This window comes from Pinus tabuliformis, chromosome 6 (genome assembly GCF_031772625.1).
Source record: "Pinus tabuliformis cultivar Carrire ecotype Pingquan chromosome 6, CPIR1, whole genome shotgun sequence".
In the NCBI taxonomy this organism is placed as follows: Eukaryota; Viridiplantae; Streptophyta; class Pinopsida; order Pinales; family Pinaceae; genus Pinus; species Pinus tabuliformis.
Window position 1 is genome coordinate 1,314,922,577 of NC_142292.1, and position 4,590 is coordinate 1,314,927,166.

The following is a 4,590-nucleotide window of genomic DNA, read 5'->3' on the forward strand; positions in this document are numbered from 1 at the left end:
GGACACCCCAGACCTATTATGACCCCTATCAAGCCACTTTCATGCCTTCTTGGGGTCCCCCTGCTCATCCTTCCTGGTTCACACCTCCTGCTTGTTCCTTCACAGATCCATATTATGCCCAACCAACTGCTCATTCATTTCACTCTTATGCTCAGCCACAACCTCAGTGGAATGCACCTCATCAGGGGTGGAGGCCCCAATACAACTCTCATCCCGCTCATTTTCCTCCACCACCTGCTCATCCACAACCATCGCCTCCTCCTCCACCAAGGCAACCCCAAATGCCTACCCAACCACAATGCCATCCATCTCCATCTCAATTTCACACCTCCACTCAACTACCCGTACCATTTCCAAAGCCATACAATGGAGTAGCTCAACCCAATTGCAAAGCTGAGGCACAACATGTGCAAATGACTCCTTTTGAGCTCAATGATGTTCACCAAAGCTCAGGAAGAGTGTTGCAAAACAGAGATTATATTGACAACATTGAAGGACCAAAGGAAAAAGAAGATTCCAAAGAGGAGATCAAAGAACCATGGGCTGCACTTGATGAAGAGAAGAGATCAGAATCGGAGATCGAGAGAGTTCCTTCATGGTTACCATCAAATCTTCCATGTACTCAAGAGAAAGATCAACAAAAAGAGGAAGATGAGAAAGTCATGTTAGAAGGTGAAATGAAGAATGATCGAGATCAGAAAAAGGACCAAGGATATCAAAGCTATATTGAGACATGGTTCCAAACAGTCACTAAGTTGCAACAGTACTCTCCTTCTCAGCTATGTTTTGTACTTTCAAAGTCAGATCATTTTGTCTCTGAAATTTGGATAGTTGTCAAAGCATGCATTTCGAGCCTCCACATCATTTTGTCTCTAATCTCGATGTGCACATGGCTCCATTGGAAGTATTCTTATACTTGAGAATGATTTTGTTTTTCAAGTAGGGTAGGGTAGAAAAAAAAAGAAAAAAAAGAAAAAAGAGAAAAAAAAAAAAAGAAAAAAATGAAAAAAAGAGGAAAATAGAAATCTAAGGTGAAAACCTCCTCGGAGGCACCTTAGATTGGCTCATTGATTGAAAACCTCCATGAGGCGGTCAATGGGTTGGAAAAAAAAGAGAAAAGAGAATAAGATCTCTGGGTGAAAACCTCCCTTGGAGGCGCTCAGGGCAGGCAATTAGGGTGAAAACCTCCATGAGGCGCCCTAGTTGTTTTTCAAAAAAAATAAAAATAAATAAATAAAACTAATTCCATTGGCTAATTGCAGGTTGCAAGAAGGACGTTTCATGACAGGAGGAGCACTCAAATCAAGGTTAAAGGAATTTTTCTTGTGCCTTCTACAGGAAGCTCTGTATTTCTACAGGAAACATCTTGTAGAACCTTTGGACGAACCAAATTCAAGTCTAAAATGGAATCTGATGGTGGGAATCTATTGATGAGGCCTACAAGCACTTGTGTGTCCATCCCTTGCCTTTATCCATCATTTTGTTTCCCACCTCCTTGTGCTTCTCATTGTGCTTCTACAGGAACTTCCTGTAGAAATTGTGGGAAACTAGACATGGATTTCAAAAAGTGGTTTGGCGAACATGGTAGCTTCCTCAAGGGTTCAGAAGTCCTCATGCAATCTTCCAACTCCTCCTCCATCATCTCCATACCTACATCACACCCCAAGCTCAGTTTTTCCTTCCATGCAAACATTTGCAAAAAGCCTTGAGGCAAAAATCCATAGAACAAAATTTGTTTCTGCCATAACTTGAAAACCATGCATCCATTTGACAAACCGTTTTACGGGAATTGTACAAGGGTGATGGCAACATGCTTGAGCAGTTTCAGCCAATTCCGGTGCACGGTTTCCAAGAAATCAGCCTCCATCACCATCAGCCATTTTTGCATTTTCTCCATAACCGTGCATCCATTTGAAAACCTGTTTCATGGGGATATGCATATGAGTGATGGTAACCTACCCAAGCAGTTTCAGCCAATTCCGATGCACGGTTTTCGAGAAATCGATCTCTGAAATCTTCAGCCATTTTCCATTTTTCTCGAAATCTGTGCATCCATTGATCACGATTTTGCTATGGGAGATGCATCATGATGATAGAAACATGCTCAACAAGTTTCAGATCAATCCGCTTTACCGTTTGGGAGAAATGGCGAAAACAAGTTCTGGTTCTGTGACATTGTAGCAGCAGCAGCTTGAAGGTGCAGATTTGAACGTGGAAACAAATGCATGCAGCTTAGATCTGGTCAGAGGACACCTGCACAAGGAAAAGCAATAAAAAATCATCAGCCAAGCCCTCATGCAACCAAAGGATCCAAGCATGCAGCAGCAGAACATGAGCATGCAGCAGCAAAAAGCTTCACAAGCAACCGTTTGACTTCAGGTACGTGACTAAACATTGTTCATCTATTGCATGAATCTACTCTAAGCATTGCATGAACGAATGGAATGGTGAAATTAAGCCATGAATGTAGCAAGACACCCAGTTCTCTAGCACTCACGAGAAAGTCACGCAGCATGCATGGGTCAGTCATTCACGTGAAATTTGAAAAAACACAGACAATGTGGATATTCTAAACTCCAGTGCAACTAATGGTGAGTGATTACAGGCAGAGAACTACAGTTCATAATTACACTACAGTGAGGAACAACACTTCTAGTTGCATGTGGCCACGTACACTTGGCCACTTCACTCTCTCACGTGAATCATGCCGTAATTAAAAAATGCTCGGCTGACTCTCACCACCCGCTGATTCATTTGTGCCTGCAACGTTCTTAGCCGAAGTACGCGTCCTCTGCTCCCACAAGCTGTTAACTAGTCATCCTCCATTGGGTTTTCTACCTGTCTTCGAGAGTCTGTTGCGTATCCGGCTCGCTTAGAGGGGCAGTAGCATTCTACAGGAAGACGTTTTACAGGAAAATACAGCAGAGTCTTCCAGGGCAGAGTAAGCTGCTTGGTTTTCAGGCGGAACTGGGGTGGAGCTCTCTGATGAGATTTTTGTTTGCGCTCGCTTCTCATACACCTCAATCTCAATATGAAGTTGTTCCCAATAGGAACGGATCTCTCTTTCATCTCTCAGCTCGAGGAGGCTAAAAAGATCACCAAGTTGCAGAGTTGGGGAGGCTTATAATAACGAGACATCCAGATCTGTTTTGGGTCCATCTGAGTCCTACACAGTATAGACAAGTACCCAGACAATGCTCAGGTCTGGAAACCAATTGGGTCTTCCGAATATTGATCAGATCTGATTTTTCAAGCCCTCTTCAGCTATGGCCGAAACACAAACATGGACGAGGCGGGGCAGTAATCCAAAGCTTGAACAAGAAGTTATTGACATACCTCCAACTCCAACAGGAGAAGGAAAATATGGTGCATTTCCTGTGTCCCAGACTATTACAACAGCTCTCATTATTGCAGCTTGGTACTCTTCCAATATTGGTGTGCTATTGCTTAACAAATGCCTACTTAGTTTTTTTGGATGCAGATACCCAATATTCCTCACAATGTTGCACATGGTGCCTGCTCATTTTATGGTTTTATGGCAATTTCATGGTTAGAGATTGTACCAATGCAGTTCATCGTCTCCAGGAGACAGTTTCTTGAGATATTGGCACTGAGCTTCATTTTCTCCTTCTCGGTTGTTTGTGGCAATATTTCTCTGCGCTATTTGCCAGTCTCCTTCAATCAAGCTATCGGGGCAACAACTCCCTTCTTCACAACAATATTTTGCATTTATAGTAACATGTAAGAGGGAGTCTTCTGTGGTTTATATGGCCTTGGTTCCTGTGGTATTTGGCATTGTTATTGCAAGCAACAGTGAGCCATCATTCCACCTTTTTGGCTTTTTGGTTTGCCTAGGATCAACTGCTGCCAGAGAATTGAAATCAGTTGTTCAGGGGCTCCTGCTTACCTCTGAGGCAGAGAAGCTTAACTCTATGAATTTTCTCATGTACATGGCACCAATTGCTGTGCTGTTATTGCTTCCTGTTACTCTTTTTGTGGAGGGTAATGTATTAGCTATTGTTATTGAAAAAGCCAGAGAAAACACCTTTATCATATTCCTGTTGCTTGGAAACATGACCATGGCTTATCTTGTGAATTTAACCAACTTCCTTGTTACAAAACATACGAGTGCCCTCACGTTGCAGGTTTTAGGAAATGCCAAGGCCACCATTTCTTCCATATGATTGCATATACTTGCACACTCATAACAAGGCTGAGAATTCACTAGGAAAAGCAGCAGGCAGTGGGAAGAAGAAAAGAAGCATGGTTTCATGACAGAGAAGAGGACATCACTTCAGAAGCTTGGCATGACAAGGAGGCCACCAGGGCCGACAAAGAATGAGGAGAGAGATTGGTTTCTCAGAGGATGAGCAACACTTTCAGTAGGGGGGTGATGATGAGCCCCAAAAATGGACAAATATTTGGGCTCATTCAACCTCCTAATTTGACTTAATCCACCATTCTCATTAGTTTATTGCATGTTTTTGATTATATTTATGTTAATAGAGTGAATTTGGTTAGTCATTATGCCAACAAGTCTAATGGGTGCTTTGTGTAGCCTTTTTGGTCAATTTGGAGACAAAATTGAAG

At 42.5% G+C, this 4,590-nt stretch overlaps 1 pseudogene; it reads left to right on the forward strand.

Annotated features, from left to right (window-relative positions):
- Window positions 1-2,986: 2,986 nt before the first annotated feature.
- LOC149263447 (putative sugar phosphate/phosphate translocator At1g12500 pseudogene) lies at window positions 2,987-4,184 on the forward strand (annotated as a pseudogene).
- The last annotated feature ends 406 nt before the right edge of the window (window positions 4,185-4,590 follow it).